The sequence below is a fragment of the Juglans microcarpa x Juglans regia genome, unplaced genomic scaffold, assembly GCF_004785595.1.
Source record: "Juglans microcarpa x Juglans regia isolate MS1-56 unplaced genomic scaffold, Jm3101_v1.0 JmScfU0001, whole genome shotgun sequence".
In the NCBI taxonomy this organism is placed as follows: Eukaryota; Viridiplantae; Streptophyta; class Magnoliopsida; order Fagales; family Juglandaceae; genus Juglans; species Juglans microcarpa x Juglans regia.
The window spans coordinates 815,502-838,038 of NW_024475745.1; the positions used below are offsets into that span (position 1 = coordinate 815,502).

At 38.6% G+C, this 22,537-nt stretch overlaps 1 protein-coding gene across 1 annotated transcript in view; it reads right to left on the reverse strand.

Annotated features, from left to right (window-relative positions):
- The window catches only part of LOC121245185 (pentatricopeptide repeat-containing protein At2g15690, mitochondrial-like), a 36,990-nt gene extending 20,012 nt beyond the window's left edge, over positions 1–16,978 (reverse strand). Inside the window, exon 1 of the mRNA XM_041143459.1 lies at positions 16,832–16,978. The gene's annotated coding sequence lies outside the window, so the exon portion shown is untranslated. The remainder of the gene's footprint in view (positions 1–16,831) is intronic.
- Positions 16,979–22,537: the final 5,559 nt, after the last annotated feature.

Here is a 22,537-nt window from a genome sequence, read left to right on the forward strand (position 1 = left end):
GAATCACGTATCCCAATCCTAGATAATACACCCATCACTACCTCCATGCACCTTAGTTCACACTAAATCCTCATTCCCATCCATACAAGCCACAAGACTCTAAGCCAACTCTGAGGCTTAAGCACTGTGTAACTGTGCTAAGGACAGATTACCCATTACATATAGTGAATCCGTCCAGCACATGTGTCTAACCAGATTACACATGTACCTTACCCTTTTATCACCTGAGACCAACATATAACATGTTGATCACCTGCTCGTAGGGACAAGGGCCATACTTCGATACCAACCTTCTCTTAACCCGGCTAGCATGACCCTTCATGCTACCCGTCCCTTTTGACAGTTCATCCCAACACTTAACATGGCAAGACTCCGTTCACAACCACGCCTTATGTCACGTCATGTAGCTCGAGACTACTCCCAAGCTGCACCGTGACCTTGTCACGTCACCTGTCATCCCACTTTGCCATTCTTACGCCAACTTCTAACTCATCACGAGTACGATTCCTTACGTACTCCTAACATATCATGACATTTCGTCACGATCCCGCTGCGCTATTCCTACGCTAACTCCTCACCCATCAACAACATGACTGTTAGTAACCACGTCACTTCGTGACGTTGCCTAGTCATGCTTCCGCTGCACTACTCTGATACTTGTTCTGTTACTTCACACATACTTACAGCCATAAGTCCATCATGGTGACACATGTCACCTCAGACTACAGGCTACGCCATAACTACTTTGGGACACTGTTCCACAGTTCCCGACACTACTCAATCAAGTTCCACGCCCGTTAATCACACAACATCCTCATCTTTGCGACACGTCACAAGGAGTGTCGCTGCCTCATGGAGTACACTCCACGTATACTCCCTTTACACACGTTACGACCCATCACCATTATGGCATACGCGTCACATGGTGCATTTCTCTACTACATGGAGTACACTCCACGTGTACTCCCTTCACACACACTATGCCACATCACCATTATGGCATACCCACCATATGGTGCATCACTCTACCACATGGAGTATACTTCACGTGTACTCCCTTCACACACTCTACACCACATCACCATTATGGCATACCCGCCATATGGTGCATTACTCCACCACATGGAGTACACTCCACGTCCCTTCACACACGCCTAGCCACACAGAGTACACTCCACGTGTACTCTTCCTATTCCACAATACACCAGGAGGGTATATTTTACATATACTCTCCTTATCCCACAATACGCCACATACAGAGTACACTCAGCACATACTGTTCTCATTCCACATGCCACGTCACCAATACAACACATACTCCACAACCACACTACACAGCACAGTCCACAACACTGCACAGCATAATTCCCAACTACGCTTCACACTTCACTACATAGAATGCCAAACACTTCACTGCACAGCACATCACAATATAGCGAACTCCACAATACTAACAGCACAGTCCACAATCTAATAAGCTAATCAACATCTAACATAAATAACGAGGGATAGAGGGTTATACCATCGACGGGATAACCCGTGCGTTGCTCGCTGATCAACACAACCGATGATGTCGGAAGGGTCGTACGTGGCGGCTAACCCATGTACGGTGACTGTTTGGGCATTTGGATAGCTAAGTGTGGTCTTGGAAGGGCTCGTGCTGGCGGTACACAGCCTATCTAGCTGTGTACAGTGGCGGCTAACCACGTACAATGGCTGCCTTGGCCATTGGAGGTGGCTATAGGTGCGGGTCTAAGCGTAGGAGGGTCGGGTCATGGCCCTAGAGTGGTGGTGTAGTGGTGGTGCCAAGGTGGCACTCGTCAGAGACACGGCGGCTCGTGGAGGAGCTAAGGCCGTGAGTCTCCAATAGGGGAAATTGGAGGGGGGACTTGGCTGGTCATGGCTGGCAGTGGAGGAGCTGAGGGAGGTGCAGTGGAACTTGTGGTGGCGCTGGGGTGGCGCCACGGTGGCCTACGGCGGTAGATCGAAGCCTTGAAGTGGAGAGAAGCCGTGGGAGAGAGAGAGGGCTTGAGAGGGTTGGAGAGCTTAGCTAGCTTGGAGGAGCTCGGGGAGGAGCCATGGTGGCCAGGGGAGGCACTTGGTGAAGCTAGGACCGGCACACAGCGACGCTGGGGCTGTCGGTGGCCTTGAAGCCATGTGAAAACCATAAATGGGTTTCGTGCGTGTGTGCGACAGAGGGGGAGAGGGGGCTTCCCGTGGCTTCGGTTCCAAGGGAGGAGCTCACTAGTGAGAGGGGAGGCTGTTAGTGGCAGTGTGGTGGCTTGGGCGGTTGCGTACGGTTGTGGAGAGGCTGTGCACGGTGAAACCGTACGTGAGAGGTTGTGTGCATGCGTGGGGGAGGACGGCTGCAAGGTGGAAGCTGGGTTTGCTAGTGGGGGTTGCCGGCTTGAGGTGGTGCCAGTGGAAGGGGCGGTCAGGCTCACCGGCGCACGGCGGCGCCAGGCTAGGCAATGGAGGAATCGGGCGAGGGTGTCGTGCAGTGCAAGCTGAAGGAGAGAGATAGGAGAGAGAGAGAGAGCTAGGGAAAAGTGAGGGAGAAGGAAGAGGTAGGGCTGTTCATTCGGGTTCCGACTCGGGAACCCGAGTAGACCCGGACCGGAACTCGGATTCCAAATCTAGGCCGGTACGCGGGACGGGTTATCCCAAGTTAGGCCCGATCCGGAACCCGGATGAATCCTGGTTTTAACCCTTTTTTTTTTCCTAACAAATGCGAATTTATTATTAGTTACAAAGATTTTGTCTCCATTTGGCTGAGAATTAAAATCAGTTAATGGCCTTTATAGGAACAGAGCAAACTCAACTCTTGAATACAGGCCTATAAACAATTAATTAATTTTATAACTAAATGCATGTATAAAAAAAAAATCAATATTCATCATATAAAATGCATGCGCCATACAACTCACTACATATTACATTATTTGAAGTAATTTGCTAAAAATATTACAAAACACATACATTACTTTAATCAAACTCTAAACAAATTGTATGCAAAAAATCAGAAATTTTTCCATCAATTTACTCTTCTTCCAGCAATTACAGGATAGTGGTTTTGAGTCTTGACAAGCTCTCTTGGCTGAATCGAGATCCTTAAACGTTACCTAATTACAAACATAATGAAATCAGAAATCAAAAGTACAAAAATAAAAAATAAAAAATGTCATATAGGTGAGAAGTGCCATCGTTATTGTTTCTATCAAAAGAAGAACATCTTTAATTTGCAAATTCTAAATTTGGTAATCTATCCGTGCAAAGAAAATTGTCTCATGGGCAGGCATGAGAGAAAGGATAATTTCAAGTTCAATGAAGCCGTATCACTTAAGACTTCATTTTGCAATATGACCTCTTAGTTTTGTAATTTATGGTGCATATTCAAATTTCTCAATAATTTATGATGCACATTACAAAAATGGTATGTACTATCCTGTCGTTCATGCTATGTTATGAAATGCAAACCACCGATTTGGAAATGCCTCTTAGACTCTTATATGCAAAAGTTTGGTTTAATATGATAAAGGAAAGTTAAAGCATTAAAAAAAATGTTGAAGAGGATATCCATATGAATATTGCAATATATAGATATTTATTTATTATTATTATTATTATTTTTTTACAAAAAAGCATTACCACTTACCAGATCTGAAACGTATTGGAAGATCCTGGTTTGCTGCCCATTGCCGTAGACAATCAATGGCTCATTCCTTAATGCCTTTTCAATTAATGTATTAACATAAAGAATCCCCAAATATAAATTGTTAGCACTATCTTAAACTCTTTAATTATTGTGAATAATTAGAATAGAGAAAACAGAGACAGAGAAATATAAAAGAAAGAACCTAGGATTACCAATTTCAACAGTGTTTGTAGCAGAAAACAGAGACAGAGAAATAATACCTCCTAGAAATTAATACAAAATAATGATTACCAATTTATACTACAGAGCTCTATTATTGATTGAAAGAGTTACCATGATTTTAAATAAAAGTACATACAAGGATGAAATAGTACAGATAATTAAAGCGTGCAAGGGCCTATGCTACATAAATTAGTAAGAACAAAATGATCAATAATGCAACTAATATTAGATAGAAGATCATCATGATAAACGTCATTTGAAACATGTTTTTTTTTTCAATTTTCTTTTGGGCAAGTGAAAGAAAGGGCTACAGAAAACTAATGTAACAAAGAAATCAGTGTCCATTTAAAGAGGCAATCACCTCATATTTTTAATATCATTCAAGTAATAATGGAAGGACTAAAATTCTATACGAGTTTAGTATCAAATCTGTTATAAGAAAATGGGTTCAACATAATCTAAAACTTATGCCCACGATCTAGATCTCACAAACCCAGATCTAACAAATCCAAATCTAACCCATAAAAAGACTACACAAAGATTACTCTATTCAAACATTCACATCAAAATAAATCCAAAAATAACAGAGAGAACAAAAACCCAGCCGAAGAAATCAAGCCAAGACCAGAAAAAATAACAGATCTAGCAAAATAACAAGACATAATAGACCCAAATAAATAAAAGAAAACCCCACGTTTAAAAACAAACCCAAAACAGACCCTAATCCTTTCCCACATGCTTACAGATCTAAAACACTGTTATAAAAAAAAAAGAGATTTGGAAGTGTAAATACGAACCTTCGGTTTGTCAAGAAGAACTAACATAGAATCTAATTTGGTTTTTGTCAAGTAGAAGATGACAACCACGAGAAACAGATCTTCGATCGGCAGAGGAAGAGTGACAGGACATTGGGTTTCAGCACGAGAGAGAAAGAGAGAGAGAAGAAGACGACGGAGCCACGACCCATAAGTGAGAAACTCGAAACGAAGAGAGAAGAGAAGAAGACGATGAAGCCAGTGAGAAACAGAAACTCGAAGAGGAGAGAGAGAGAGAGAGAGAGAGAGAGAGAGAGAGAGTGAAAACAGAGCGAATAAATTAGAAATCGTATAAATTTGGGTTCCGGATTGGAACCTGCATCCGGATTGTATAGGTTTGGGTTTTATAATCTGAATTTCGGCTCAGATTTGATCCAGGCTGGAACCCGGAACCAGAATTCGAGTATCCGGGTTCCGGACTGGGCCGGGGAAAAACCCGGCCCGATGAACAGTCTTAGGAAGAGGGATCTAGGTATTTAACCCAGTCCCTTCGTTTTGGGATCTTCAAAACTATCTAACTGTAGGAGATTAAAATACTGATTTGAAAATATGTAAACATTAACTTAATTAAAAGCACTTAGAGGAATTAAGATAGAATATTATTTAAACTAATTTTAGTTTATAAAATAATATTCTTTCATCATTAATAAATGATGAAGTTTTATTTAATATATTTAAAAGGATAAAACCATTTAATTAATTCAAATCCCATAATATTGTAAATGATTGAAATCATTTTAATAATAATATTAAAATATTAAAATGATTGCCAACAATTATAATATTTTTGGAGCTCTTCAAGAATATTATAATTGTTGTATTTAAAATCAATTTAGTTCAATAACACTGGAAATCCTCCTTATAAATATTTCCAGTACATTTAAAACACTGGACGTGCTTTAGAAGTCACCTAATATCTTTTGAAACACACCATCGGGGTTCGACATGCATGACGAGGCTCGCAATCATTAGAGAGAAGGGGTAGACAGTTGCATAATCCCATCCTCAGATTTGCTTACGTCAGAAAGAAGAAATGTATGTCAGAAAGAAGAAGCGTACGTAAGAAGGAATGAGCGGGGTGTTATAGTGGGATCTCATACACCTCCTATCCCTATCCATATCATATGGGGGTATCACAATCTACCCCCCTTAAATTCCCGACATCCTCATCGGGTCTGTCTATTGTAGGTGGCACGGCTCAAGTCCAACATTTCTGGTTGGGATAGTCTCTGATACATTTGTAACGCCCCAATGGAAGACCCAAACCACATGACCTATACTCTAAAAAGACTAGTTAATAATACAATTGGAGCCCCATTGGAAACTTATAAAGAGCAAGAACTTCTCATTCCCAAGTAATGTGGGATCTCATACACCATCACCCTTATCCATATCATATGAGGGTATCACAATATTATAACACCCATACCCCAAAAGTGTGATTTTATTGTTATTATTATTATTATTATTATTACTACTACTACTATTTTATTGTTATTATTTTATTAGATATGTTTTGAGGTAGTAATTTGTTTTGAATAGGATTTCTCTACTGTTAAACTATACGCCTCTTTTATCTTTCTGTTTGGTCTAGGAGTTTCCTGATTTGAAATTATCTCTAACTCAAACACTTCAAAACTCTAATATCCTCTTAGTGCTCATTTCCTTGTGGGAGTAGTTTTCCAAAGTTTAGTCAAACTCAAACCCCTCCAGATCACTCAGGATAGCTTCCTACCCTTCATCTATAAAACCCACAAGACCCTTAGCAAGAACCATGAAACTTTCACACACTAGCCACCATAGCAGCCTCGGCAGACAGAGAAAACCACTTCCCAATAGCCACCCTAGCACTACTCTTCATACCAAGTTAGCCACCTCGTCGGAAACTACCACAGAGCACGCCGATGGTAAGCTCTCCTTCCTCCACGACGTGCGTCGACGCCTCTCAGCTCATTTTCCATTGTTCTCTCTCCATCGTGAATACTAGAAGTGATGATGTTTTCTACTCAGCCCTCCGTCGACCATTAGAAGAGTTGGATCACCTCACGGCAGCCATAGAACCCGCCGACCAGGCACCTCCCTTCGCCTCGCACTCCTTTCGGCAAGTCCATGCCGGAATCTTTCTCCCTCCTCTCTCTGTTATTCTCGGCTAAGTAGTTTTCTCTCTAAACTCTCTCTCACTCATTCTCTCTCTTGTGCCGCCCCACCACCCAGAGAAGCCCAGTACGACGCTGACCACTCCTAGCCACCGTGAACCTCGGCCAGCCATCTATCTTCCCCATAAGCCTCTATTTTCTTTTACTTCCTTTACCTTCAACCTTTCCAAAATGCCCCTGCCCAGTATGCTTGTTTTCCTAAAATGCCCTCCTATTAAGCTGAGTCTTGTTGGACGTGTTTTATATAATATAGTAGGTTGTGCTGGGTTTATTTTCATAAAACACTCTAGTACGTCGTTTTAATGGGCTCAGCTTTTAATTGAATATATATATGAGGCATAGACTTATTTTTACCAGAAATATTTAAGGAATTTAAAGCATAATCTTAAAGTATCTTTTTTCGTAAACTATTTTTGGAGCCTATTATTTAGTTAATATTCCAATTGACTTTTAACTGGATTTTTATAAAATTATTAAGTTATAATTTTAATAGAAGTCAAGGAATATGTTATGAGTTTTGAATGATATTATTATGTATTAATCTTAGTATAATTAAATTATCTCTATATATGATTTTAAGCATTTAGAATGCTATGACACGTCTTTCTAGGAAAGTTAGTGACGATTAGTGCCTCGTATAGGTAGCACGCTACAAAGTGGGAGTCAGGAAGCGGCGCTAAGAGGTAAATAGTATGATTATATAAATGCATGCGTATTGTGAATATTATTGTTAGGTATAAAAATATGATGTGCGCATGATGGTTATCTACGCTACACTAAGAGACAAGTCAAGGTTAGAATCCTTTCACGATCTTTGATGAAATATGAGATTATGCTTGAATGAATGAATTTGTTGTTTGATTGATTGAATGTTACTAAAATCATATGAAAGCCATGAGATGTTCATGTAGTAATTCAAGTCAAGTATGCCATGTAATAGAATAGCCAGATTATGCAAACCATGTTCATGTAATACTTAGATTATGTATGCCATTTTCATTTAGTACTTAGATCATGTATGCCATGGAATGTTATAAAATGTTTAGATCATGTTATGCTATGTCATGTTATGCTATACCATGTACAAAAATATGCCATGTTATGCTATGCCATGTGCAAGAATATGCCATGTTATGTCATGTCATGTTATGCTATACCATGTACAAGAATATGCCATGTTATGCTATGCCATGTACAAGAATGTGTCATGTTAAGCTATGCCATGTACAAGAATATGCCATGTTAGAAATGTTCATGAAGCCTAATAAATTCTCATACATTAAGAAAGATAAGAAGTTTTACAGTGCCACAGACTCAAGCGTGGTTAACCACAAGTTAAGTGAAACATGGACCCAAGCGTGTTTTACTCCATGTTATGCTAGTTAAGTGAAACACGGACTCAAGCGTGTTTCACTCCATATTATGCCAGTTAAGTGAAACACAAGTGAAACACGGACCCAAGCGTGTTTCACTCCATGTTATGCCAGTTAAGTGAAACACGGACCCAAGCATATTTCACTCTATGTTATGCAAGTTAAGTGAAACACGGATCTAAGCGTGTTTCACTCCATGTTATACAAGTTAAGTGTAACACAGACTCAAGCGTGTTTCACTCCATGTAATGCAAGTTAGGTGTAATATGGACTCAAGCGTGTTTCACTCTATGTTAAGACAAGATAAACAAGTTATCACGCATTCACGTTATATGTTTGCCATGATTATGTATGCTTCCGCTCATGTTAACGATGAATATATATATGCTATATGAATCTGTGACGATATATGTATGAATGTAAAGTTTTTAGAAAGTCATGTTACGTGTGTGGTTGTGAATCTGTGATGTTATATGTATGTTGTGAAGAGTCTTCAGAAATTAAGTCCATGCTAGGCAAAATTATATTTTATGGTATGATGTGCTACTTACTGAGTATTCGACTCATTTTTGTTTGTCTTCCTGTTTTCTTCTATGTTTAATTCTCACAAATAGTGATTATGATGACACAAAGCTGGATGATCAGGAGTAGATTTAGTACAAAGAATTAGGAAGGAATAAGTGATATTCACACAAGAATTAGATCTCTTTTATGTCATTCATAGGATTATTTATGTTCTTTTACTTTACCTTCAGTTTTCGAGACAATTATGGTCAATTCAGTTTTAACATTTTAATGCTTTTTAATAAATGATGTATTTCAAGATATGAACCTCTTTACCGGGCATTATGTTATGAATGTTAGTAACATCTCTATCATATGGGAACGGGGTGTTACATCCCTACACAGAACTGGTTAAATCGCTGGTTGTTCATTAGGGGGTATGGCCCCAAATGATTGTTTGCACCCATGAGGTGTTGAACCTTGGACCTTGAAGGGAGTAATTCCCCAAGACCAAGACCAAGACCTTCACCACTTGGGGTTATTAACAAATATCATTTTGAACACATTTGCAACTTAGTTTATATTGTTTGCTGAAAAGGTTGACTTACCAAGTACCTCTGTCTTTACTACAAAAATTATTAGAATTTCGACTCTTTCGAGAAGCAACTTGGAAGAAATCCCAACAAAACACATATCAAAATCTCTCTTACCCATGAACTATTTGACTTGTTACGCAATTTAATTCATTACTAAGTGATTGTTATGTGCGATGGTTGAAATCCTAATCTGAAGGGAGTCCTAGGGGTGGCAAATCGTGATGGGTTAACGGACCGTGTCACAAGCTTTATTTTTTTTTCCGTTAAGTGTGTTGACTGAGTCTTAGTTAGTGGGACAGTTAGTTTAGGTGGGTTACATTCTGGTAGAACGTGGGGCTATTGTAATCATGTCAATTAGTGGTATCCTGTAAAGGTTTATTTATATTCTGCAAATGTTCAATGAAGTTATCAGTTTAGATTAAAAAATTCCTAAGTATTGCTGGAGGTCAGTGACTCCTCGAATGGTCACATATCACATTCATTTATTTTTACAAAGAAAAATCCCTTCATTCGTAATAGTGATACCAGATAAATGTTATGATCCAGAGGGTTAAACCAAATTAGTATCCAACAGTTCTAGGGCTTTTGGATCAATGGTTGGGTCTTTAACAATTGATGATAAAAAAAAACTACCAAAAATAAACATCTAATGGTTTGTGTTTGCAAATCCAACTACGACAAGATGAAGAAATGCAAAACCCATTTCACGAATCACAGTCTATTAACCACAACCCTAAAATACCAAGAAATTGATAAAATTCTTCCTTGAAATATGCATAACAGACCAAAATAAGGAAAAACATGAACAAAAGACTTATCGAGTGTCACATGCCATTTGCTTAGTGGCTTAGCTATTGTTGTGGGTCAGTATTTGTATTGGGTTGTGAGTTAAGTTTATGTTTAATGAGTCATTTATAATTCTGTTGAGTCAAGTCTGGGTAAAGTGATGTGCCGAGATTTATGGTGGAAAGGGTCTTGGGTAGTTATTTCCCATGTTGTTTGTGGGTTGTTTAGCCCTTTAATTATTGGTCACGTTGTATTTCCGTTGTTTTTATTTTTGTTGTATTTAAAGAACTTCCAGTAATGAAAAGACATTCATTTTTTCTGCAGTCAATTTGCTTAGTATTGGAGGCTAAACCCCCTTGAAGTGGTTATATATTTCCAGTTGATGAGAATGCAAAGTGTCATATTTGTCTCCCTTAATGTTTAGTCTTTTATACTTATTTGGTGCCTAAATGTACTCATTATTCTTATATTTTTATTTAGGAAGCAAATGGAGTTGTTTAATGCAAAACAAAGCTAATTGGGCGATTTTGGACAGTTTCGATACTGCTTTGTAATCTGGGCATAACTCTCTCATCTGAGCTCCGATTGAGCTCATTAAAGATGCTATGGAACACCAAGACAAAGATATACAACTGTTATGTTTTGAGTTTTGAAATATATTGGCTGAATAAAGGTCTAAATCGGGCTTGAATTTGATGCATCTGCACTACTGACGTTTCAGAACGTTCGGCTTTATCGTGCAATTCAAATATGCAATTTAATTGCAGACGTTTTGGAGATCTGGTGCACAAAGTTACAGATGAAAAACACCACTTTACTAGTTATATTAGGACTCTATTTTATTTTTAATATTTCCCTTAATTAAGTTAGTTTTGGATATGGTTATTTGAGAATAATGTTTAGAATATTTTAGGAGATTTGGTAGGATTCTAATAAGGGGCATGGATGTGTAAAAGAGGGAAAAAAAATATCATACTAGGGCATCTCTCTCCCCTCTTCTCTAACTCCCCCTTCCAGTTTTCATGATGGTTTTGTGTGGCTAAACTTTGTTAATTGGTTGAAGGAAACAGAAACCTCAGAATCAATAAAACTGTGAGATCTGATTTGTTGTTAGTGTTCAATTTATGCTTTGAGTATCGAATGTTTTTCTATGCCTATTTTCATGATTGTCTCGTTTAATTACTAGGAGGCCTACTAGTTTATTATTCGTTGCAATCTACTGCTAGATTAGACATCAAATCTGTGATTGTTTGATCCCTCTAATTTGTGAAGCAACTAAGATTTGATGATTTGCTGCGTCAGAAATTATTAGATCTTAGGAAGAACGCTCGACGAAATTAAATGCAACCGCTTGTGCTTGTGTTGTTTAGCTTCATCGATCTCTCTAATTCTTAAGGTTACTACTAGATTAAACCTTTAGCGCTTGTCTTAGGTTATTTAGTGGTTAAGGTTAATTAGATCGCTTGTTTTCTAATTAACTACGACTAAAGAGAGATAGGAAAATAATTCCAACAGTGAATATTCAAAGTATGAATTAATATATATTTGCATCGATGATCAGTTGTAAAATTCCGATGGTGGATGTTGACTTAGACCAAGATTTGTTCTTTTGATTGATTTCGATACTTTAATTTGAATTGTTTCTTAGTTGTTCTTCTTAAAATTGTTTTCGTTATACTCAAACTCCCCCCCCCCCCCCAATCCTTGTTCATGTAGCATAAAACTAGGCTAAATACTCTCATTGGGAACGATCCTTGCACTACTATATGTATTTTTAGGAGTATAGGTTTTATTTTTGGTTGCCTGCAACAGCATACCACCAGTGCCTAAGTTTTACACTTGACATTGGTATACCAGCCAGGGGGCCCATGGTAGAGGGCACTGGCACTCGTTATTCTCAATTATTTGAGTCATTGGCTTCAGTCAAACAGTCTCAAGAGGTTTATCAAAAGAAACAAGATTCATTACAACATGCTGTTGAAGGCTTAGCTCAACAATTGCAAGCTGTTGCAGCTAATGTAGATGCCTTGGTGAGAAGTAATGGGAAAAAACAAGAGGATTTTGGAAATGAATCGGGCTCACAGGTAACAAATCCCTTATTTGAAGAGCATGGAGGTATTCAAACTAGAGCCTTACGCCTTGAATTTCCAAGGTTTGATGGAGAAGACCCGCAAGGCTGGGTTTATCATGCCAATCAGTTCTTCACATATCACTAAACAAATCCTCATCACAGAGTTTTATTAGCTTCCTTCCACATGGAAGGGAAGGCTCTCATATGGTTCCAAGATCTTGAAGCTTATGGAGGATTAACTAGCTGGGAAGGATTTGTTCGAGCACTACAAACCAGGTTTGGAACTTCAGTGTATGACGACCCCATGTAGGCACATGAAGCTGTGCCAAACCACTACAGTTGAGGCTTACAAAACTCAGTTTGAGACTCTCTCCAACCAACTGAGGGGGCTTGCTGAGCCTTATAAGCTTAGTTGTTTTTTAACTGGCCTGCGTGAAGACATAAGATTCATTGTGAGAATGCTTAACCCCAAACTCTTATTACAACTTATGGATTGGCAAAAATGCAGGAGGAAAATGTGGCAACATTTCGGAGGTCAAACAGGATGGGGTTAGGGCCAACCCGACCTCCTCATAGCTTGCCACCTGTTGCAGAAAGGAAAGCCATTGTACCAGTGCAGATGTGAACTCCTATACAGATGAAGGAACGACGAGAGAAGGGCCTTTGCTACAACTGTGATGAGAAATGGGGACCGAGACATATGTGCAAGGCTGCTAGATTATTCATTATGGAATGTGAAGACTCAAGTGAGGAAGAAGAAAAGAAGCCTAACTGTGCTATGGTAGATTTTGAAGGGGAATGCAGCAAATCAAAATCAGATCCAGAAATAGTAGAATTGGAGCATGGAATTTCCATACATGCCTTGTTGGGCTCTCCAAGCCCAAGGACTATGCGTCTCATAGGACAAATTCATGGAATTAGGGTGGTTATCCTCATTGACACAGGAAGCACCCATAATTTTATGGATCCTTCTATCCCTATGAAGGCCAAGCTTCGGGTTGAACCTACAGATGGATTGGCTGTTAAGGTAGGTAATGGAGACACCTTGCTCAGCCAAGGGAAGTGTTTGGAGGTTGGACTGCAAATGCAAGGTAACTCATTTCGTACTGATTTTTACATTCTCACGCTAGGAGGCTATGATGTGGTGCTAGGTGTGCAGTGGCTCAGGACTTTGGGTCCAATTCTGTGGGATTTCTCTAAACTCTTAAAGGAGTTTAAGGTCAACAATTAGAAAAAGATTTTGCAAGGTATGTCCCCCTTTGATTTATCCATGGTAGAAGGGGAGAAGTTTGGAAAGGTATCTAAACAAAACAAAAGGGGTTTAGTGATTCAACTTCTTAATCAAATAGAATCTCTATTTTCCTTGGATGTTTCTCCTGTTTTTCATGAATTGATATTTAAATTTAATGCGGTTTTTGAAGAACCAAAAGGACTCCCATCAACCAGATTACATGACCATCATAGCGACCTATAGCCTAGTACTAAACCTGTATGTATAGGGCCTTATAGGTACCCATACTTCCAGAAAACCGAAATAGAGAAGTTGATCCAAGAAATGCTTTCATCGGGGATAATTAGACCTAACCAAAGTCCATTCTCATCCCCAGTACTCTTAGTAAGGAAACATGATGGAAGTTGGAGGCTATGTGTAGATTACCGCACTTTAAATAAGGAAACCATTAAAGTAAAATTTCCCATTCCTATAGTAGATGAGCTACTAGATGAACTACATGGAGCAATTATTTTTAGTAAGCTTGATCTAAGATCCGGGTACCACCAAATAAGAGTCCATCCCGAAGATATTCCAAAAACTGTCTTTTGGACTCATGAAGAGCATTATGAATTTTTGGTAATGCCTTTTGGATTGACTAATGCCCCCTCCACCTTTCAATCCCTCATGAATGATATTTTCAAGCCATATCTGAGGAAGTTCATCTTAGTTTTCTTCGATGACATCCTTGTATATAGCCAAACCTTGGAAGAACATCTTCACCGTTTAGAAACTGTTATGTTAATCCTCAAACAGCATCAACTCTTTGCTAAGAAATCTAAGTGTAGTTTTGGATGTTCTGAAATTGAATACCTTGGACACTTGATTTCTAAAGAGGGAGTTAGAGCTGACCCCAAAAAGATAGATCCATGCTGAATTGGCATTTCCCAAATAGCCTAAAATCTCTAACAGGGTTCTTGGGATTAACAGGGTATTATCATAAGTTCATAAAGGATATGGTCTCATAGCTACTCCTCTAACGGCACTCCTTAAAAAAAAATTCCTTTACCTGGTCAGATTTAGCCAAGGAAGCATTTAAAATCTTAAGAAGGCTATCACTAACCCCCCAGTTTTGATTTTACTTGACTTTACTAAATCCTTTACTATTCAATGTGATGCATCGGGGGTATGGGATTGGGGCTGTTTTGATGCAACAAGGAAGGCCTATTGCCTACATGAGTCAAGCCTTACAAGGGAAAGTTTTACAACTATCAACCTATGAAAAGGAGCTTATGGCAGTTGTACTAGCTATAAAAAAATGGAGAGCATATTTGTTGGGACACTCATTGATGGTGCAAACAGATCATCAAAGCCTCAAATATCTTCTAGAATAGAAGGTTGAAACTCCTATCCAACAGAAATGGCTCACTAAGCTCTTAGGCTATGATTTTTTTGTGGAGTACAAAAAGGGAAAAGAAAACTCAGTAGCTGATGCTTTATCGAGGAAGGAAGAAGAGAAACTAGGGGCACTAGCAGCTATATCCATGCCAACAGCCAACTGGACCGCACAACTAAAAGAATCCTATAGAACTGACTCTGAGTTACAAAGGCTGCTACAAGACTATGAGAAGGGAGAATTAGACCTCCAGAAATATAGCATGATGGAAGGACTCCTATTTTATAAGAATAGGCTGTATGTTGGGGCTTCTTCATCTCTTAAGGACCAGCTACTATGACTAGTTCATAGTAGTCCTCCAGCAGGACATTCAGGAATTCACAAGACACTGTAGAGAGCTAGAGCATACTTTTATTGGGTGGGAAAGAAAAGGGATATACTGAAATTCATCAGAGAGTGCGAAGTATGTCAGAGGAATAAAATAGAGAATGTTCATCCAGCTGGCCTCCTTCAACCATTGCCTATCCCCGATAATATATGGACTGACATTTCCCTTGACTTTATTGAAGGATTACCTATCTCTAGTGGGTATAGTGTTATACTAGTTGTAGTGGATAGACTCTCTAAATATGCCCACTTCATACCCATTGCTCATCCATACACTGCCTCTAAAATTGCCCAAGTTTTCATGACCAATATATTCAAGTTGCACGGTATGCCTAGTTCGATTGTGTCCGATCGAGACCCAATATTCACTAGTAATTTTTGGAGGGAGCTATTTAAATTGCAAGGTACATAATTAAAATTTAGCTCATCTTACCATCCTCAAATGGATGGTCAAACAGAGATTGTGAACAAGTGTGTGGAGCAATACTTACGATGTTTTACTGGTGATCGACCGAAGGAATGGGTAAAATGGCTACCTTTAGCTGAGTGGTGGTACAACACTAACACTCACACATCAACTAAATTAACACCATTTGAAGCAGTATATGGATACTCACCTCCAAAGTTGCTCCCTTTTACTTATGGGTCAACTTTTGTGCAAGCAGTGGAAGAAAATATGAAGTCCCGAGACCAGATAATAAGGATTTTGAAGGGGAACCTGCAATTGGCCCAAGAACGAATGAAGAAATTTGTTGACTTGAAGAGAACCGAAAGGAGTTTTGAGATTGGGGATTGGGTGTACCTTTGTCTCCAGCCCTACAAACAGCATTCAGTGATACAGAGGCACAATTTGAAGTTATCCCCAAGGTTTTACAGGCCCTATCAAATTTTGGAAAAAAACGGCACTGTTGCTTACAAATTGGAGTTGCCGTCTAAAGCTCAAGTCCATCCCGTATTCCATGTTTCGAATTTGAAGAGGAAGTTAGGTAGTCGAAATCACCTTGGATCCACAATTCCTGCAAGTAATCTGAAGGTATCCTACGAGCAGAACCAGAGGAGATTTTACAACGCAGGTTGAAGAAGAAACGGAACATTGCAGTTTTAGAATTGTTGGTCAAATGGAAAGGCTTGGAACACGATGAAGCATCTTGGGTAGAATATTCGATTTTAGCAAAAGACTTCCCAGACCTTGTGGGCAAGGTCTTCTGATGGGAAGGGAAGTGTCACGTGCCATTTGCTTAGTGGCTTAGCCGCTTAGCTATTGTTGTGGGTCAGTATTTGTATTGGGTTGTGAGTTAAGTTTATGTTCATTGAGTCATTTATAATTCTGTTGAGTCAAGTCTGGGTCTTAAAGTAATGTGCCGAGATTTATGGTGGAAAGGGTCTTGGGTAGTTATTTCCCACATTGTTTGTGGGTTGTTTAGCCCGTTAATTGTTGGTCATGTTGTATTTCTGTTATTTTTATTTCCGTTGTATTTAAAGAACTTCCAGTAATGAAAAGGCATTCATTTTTTCTGCAGTCAATTTGCTTAGTATTGGAGGCTAAACCCTCTCGAAGTGGTTATATATTTCCAGTGCCTAAGTTTTACACTTGACATCGATGCCCACATCTACGTGATTTTGTGCCGAGAAGAGATAAAATGGAGAGAGAGAAACTTACCGAGAGGCCCGTCGGTTGTGTCTGTCAAGGTGATGATCTGAACGTCCGGCGGGAGAGAAATGGTGGCGGAGGCTCAATATCGCAGAGGGTTTCACAGAGAGAGAGAGAGAGAGAGAGAGAGAGAGCGTGCGATGGTCCTAGTCGGGGGGGAAGGCTGAACTGATAAAACGATCATTAGTTTTATCAAAACCACATCGTTTTGGTAAAATGATCACCAAAATGCCCGTTTTGTATATAAACATAATTGTTTGAAGGAAAATACTTTGTGTCCCAACAAACATCCCGACACTTTTTTTTTTCACTTAATGATTAAGTAAGTATTTTTTAATAATGTTGTGAATTTTTTTTAATGTTTAAGATGACTAAAAGAATGCATGAAAAAAATTGCCAGATAGCCTTCTAGGTGACTTTTCTCAGGCTACACCCACCTTCGATGGGTGTAGCACTACCTTTTTTTCTTTTTCTTTTAAATCAATTGGGTTGTGGATATTGGGTTTAAAACCCGGTACCTGGGTCCCGTACCCACACTAGTCCTTGGGTAGGGACGAGTGGGTGATGCGGGTTGTGGGTGACAGGTTTAAAGCTCGGTATCCAGGTCCCGTACTCATACTCGCCCCTGGGTAGGGGCGGGTGGGTGATGCAGGTTTTGGCCCGGGTAAAACACAAGCCAAAAACATCATCCGAAACTTGGTAAATGGTTCAAGATTGGGTTAGGAAAAAGCCCAGCCTAGATGAATAGTCTCGACTCAGTTTACCTTAAACAGTATGATACATTTTCACTTTTTTCCTCCCTTTTTTATTTGTCTTAAATGGTGTTCAATTTCGTCTAATAAAAAATAGTCATTCTGCCTTAAACAATACCGTGCCTTTTCAGTTTTTCTCCTCATCTTTTTACTGATTGGCACCAAGTCAAAATAAGAATGAAGTTATCAAAATGACGAAATGGTGATTGCCCAAAGAGTGAGTATGAGAGGGGAGACAGACAAAGTAGTGCTTGCTTATTTTAGTTTCATTTTTACAACACAATCAAATGTCAAAATTCCAAGAGACCAAAAAAGAGAGTATGAAAGGGGATGAGAGATAGAGGTGCTTGTGTTTTCTCCAAGATTTTTTCAAGGAAATAGTTGTGTTGAAACTAACAGCTTTTTGATTTTTCTGAAACAAGCTTCGGTTTTGGGAGATCGAGAATGTTTTTTTCCCAAACTATTGTTTGGTTGAGACAATTCTTGATGAAATAAAAGACAATGGTGTTTTTTAAATCGAATGTGTATTTTTTGGTCCAATTCATCGTATTGGAAGCCACGTTAGAATTGCTAGACTCCCATTTTAAATATAGTAATAGATGATTGAAACACAAACCTTTTTACAACCCTTTCCACCAACATATTTTAAATGAGGGGTATTCTAATAAAATAATTTATAAAAGTAATATCATTCTACAAAAATAATCTCATTTTAAAATATGGTTGTATAAAGAGTTGTACATATATCATTACTCAATTTTTATATATAAACGGACAAATCAGCATGCCATATAGGTCATTGGAAACAGATTTTAGAATAGTAGGAAATGTATCATTATCCAATGTCAAATGCTCTCATTCAATTTTATCAAGATTTTTTGGAGACATTTATTGTTAAAAAGTCATGCAACATGTACCTATGTACCCACAAAAATCTATGCTTTCTTACATGCTTACATGGGAGTGGCATATAAAAAAACCCTACACATGATGAAATTGCAGGGGAACTTGGCTCCTGAGCAGGTGATTCGACCACTGATCAAGTTTTTAGATCACGTGGGACCTCGGCTCTCGAGCATAAGATTCGACCTACGGTGAAATAGATTGGTGCAGCACCCTCGGCCCTCAGTAACGTATGTAGTGAGGGTCCGTGGTGCCAGGTATGCTAGCTAGTTGGCAGCACCCCAATCCTTAACACGGGGGGAAGTGTGCGTTCAAGCAATCGAGCACATGCTTAGTGTAACAAATCGAAGCGGTATATGTAAAGAGATTTGTCAGAGACTAATCCAAAATGTACCAGACGTAAGTACCAAGAACATTCAATAGTAATATACATACGTCATTATCACTTCTTCCCAAATAATATTGTACACTGTCATTAGTTCATCGCTTACATCAAAACATAGCGAACCATACATAGTCTATCACCTAAATAAAATAAACATTTTATAATACAAATAACTGCTAATCGGGGACATGCCTCTGTAACTACTCCTCGGATGAAACCTTCCTAGGCTAAATCTGCATCAAAGTCTATGACTTCGATGATGAAACCCATCACAGTGAAACTTCTAAGAAATCATAGTAGGTTTAAAACCCATGACAATACTTATATCAATGAGAGACAGTGGAAATGAATATGCATGCACTGTTTCACATAAATAAAACTATGAACACATATATTTATGCATGGTGAGAAATTTCCTCCTGGCAAAGTATCACCCTTTGAGAAAATTTCAAGTATATACGCATGGCGATGAAGCACCCTCTAAGCAAATCTCATTTATGCATAGTCATTATGGCGCCCCCAGGCCCCACTTGGGATTGGACGGTAACTGAGATGTCGGGACATATAACACAAGGCTACACACTCCCTCGTACATGACATATAATATGATATGCACCTAAGTACACTAGCAGTATGCAAAAAATAGTAAAAGTTGAATAAATTAAGCAATGTGATAAGCAATTGTAAAGCACATGACACCATACTAATATTATAATCCAAAACATTGTCCAAACGTAAACATGAGCTATAAAGACGTAATATCCCAAAATCATAAAGCATAGTTTAAAACTCCCAAAACATGGGATCTCCTAAAAAAATAACATAGATCCACAAAAGTTGGCCATAAGCCTTATCCTTATCCTTGTCCCGGTTGTTACGCCGCTTAAACTCCGCAATGAATTCAAGTATACCAGTGATCTCTCGATCAATGACCTCGAGTCGCTCTAGGATGGAGGGCTAGGGTCGATTCCCAGCCATTTTAGGCACAATTCTCTCTGGAGGAGGAGGTGTCATTCTCTTCCTCTTGGTCATGGTCGTCGTTTACTAAACCTCTCACAACTTCTACTATTCCGGTTGGAAAATAGTAGTGGAAACTACCACCATGAGTGTAATAGCCCACAAGAAATTCACTGGTAGAATTTCTTTTGACCTTAGGAACCTCGTGAAAACCCATACGTTTTTACGAATCGACCAATCGCTCAGATTTTAGTCTGTCATCATAATCAGTGTTATCACTCACTATGGTGCTAGATTTACGAGTTTAATTATTTGAGGTAGTTAGAAGTGTCAGAATGCATTATGGTCTACGCCATTAGACTCAGTGGATTATTTAGGATTTTATGGCACAATAACCTATTTTCATAATTCCGGACGAAACGTCTGTTGGAAATTGTGAAATTATTTTTAGGGGCACTTCGAGGTTGAATTTCGGTAAATGATTTTCACTATAGGTTAATATGAATATTTATAATTTTTCAGTACTAAGTTTATTATGCAATTTTTTTGGAGTGAATAGTAACCTCGATAAGCGCACCTAGTGCAGTGTTTTTAAAATCACAGTGTGGAATGTCCAAATTAGGTTAGAGAAGTTTTATTTGGACACTCGACAAGATCTTAGCCACACATAGTGAATAATATTAGACACTTGGCACAAAAAGAAACGTTTATATAGATTTGTGAAGCAAATCAAGGTGTGAGATTATGCCACCTAAGTAAAACCTTGTTTCATCTGTTCAACCAAATTGTGCCAGACCAAAGAGGGTTTCAACCCTAGGAAAACCCTAAATGGTTGGAATCCAATTGTAACCCAAAAAACCAAAACCCTAAACGGTTTCCCCAAAACCTAAGTTGGCCTTCAAACCCTTTTTAATCCGATTCTAGCTTTGTGTTTAATCACTTGATTAAATTACTTCCACATGCTATTAATTTATCAAATCATTGTCATGACATCATTATCCAACCTTTTAAACATTGGAAATTTGATTAGGCCAAGAAAAATTGGTTTTGGGCTTGATAACATCTCAAACCCGAACCAAACCCCCTTTAAACCCCAAATTGAAGCCCATTTGGTTAGGGCCCACCAAGGCCCACGAAATTGGCCACCTTGGCAAAGCTTCTTGGAGAAGTTTCCTCCCCCACATGGCAGACCATCCACTGCCATTGGCTGCACCTAATAGTGCCTTGATGTGAAGGAGAAATCCACTCCATCAACCTCCATCTCTCACAACTGCTGCAGGCAGTCCATGCCTCTCACTATTCTCCACTTTATGTCACATAGCCAACTCCAATCAAGGGTCTTTCAAGTACATAACTTCCCCTTCCAGGAGTCTAAAGTCGTGCAAGACACACTTCTTTCTCCCGTTCTTAGAGAGAAACCCAAAAGCGCTCTCTGGGGTAGATTTCTGTGTATTTTTTAGTGGCCATTTTTGACCCTTCGTAAGTATTTTTGCACGATTATTAATTCATATAAGTTGTTCTTCTTTGAGTCTAGTTTCCGTAGATATCTTATTTGTCTCAATCCATGCTCATTTGATTGGTCAAAAGTATTTTTAACCATGGAAAGGTCATTCTGGGCGTGAAACTGGAGAGTATGCTATGTTTTGGAATTTTTGACCAAACTAATGGACATATCTTGGTCCGAAACTTTTATGGAGTATTGTTAACATGTGTTTATGAATGTTCATTGAGGTTTTATTGCATGACTAAAGATTTTGATGATAGATTTCCTTAGATTTAGAAACTTGAAAACTGGAGGTGGGAAAACAGTTTTTGTTTTGAGAAAGTTTAAATATTTCGTGGTATAATCTTATTCCAAAGGCTTTGATATTTTTATATGATGATCCTAAGACTCTTATATACATGTTAGGATGTTATTTCAAAGATATTTAGTATTATTTTTAAAGATATGATTTTTCTATGCAAGAGGATTTCGGTTTGGCCTAAGATTTGATGTTTTTTGGGTTAGATCCATGTTTTGTTGAATTTTAGCCATGTGATTTTAGGTTTGATGGTTAGATCTTCTTTAGGACACATTGTTAGACCATGTGATGTTTTAGTTTGAAGATCACACGACTTTAAGCCATGGATCAAGAGATTGATCAAATGTAGTTGAGAGAAAAGTTTCTGTTTTGGACTATGTTTAAAACCAAAAACTCCAAGTGTTGTTTTGTGATTTTTGGTGACTTTTGTTTGATGATTTAAAGCATGGTTGATCTTGGAATGATGTTATGAATATGTTAGAGGTAAGATTTGATTTTTTGGAATTCTTGGAGATGTTTTTATTAAGGTCAAAACTTGTGATTTAAAGGGCTTACTTTTTATTAAAAAGTTTGGGTCTTTTTACAAAAAGTTTGGTGTTGATGAATAGATTTTTCCTAATGGATATTTTAAGTGTGTTTTTAAACTTAGGATAGGAAGATCTTTGTTACAAAATTTTGGTTTAATCATGAGTTTTGAATTTTGAAAGAATTGAACCAAAATCAAGAGAAATGGCCTATGTAGGTTTCGACAATAGTGAGTTTTCCATAGTTGTGAATGGTTTTAAATTTTTCTGAGTTAATATTTGAGTTTAGGACAAAATTTACATGAGGAATGTAAATTTTGGTAATTTTTGGAGTTAGGATGTGAAATCCTTAAGTTAGGGGTAAAATAGTCATTTTCTCACATGTAGAGGGT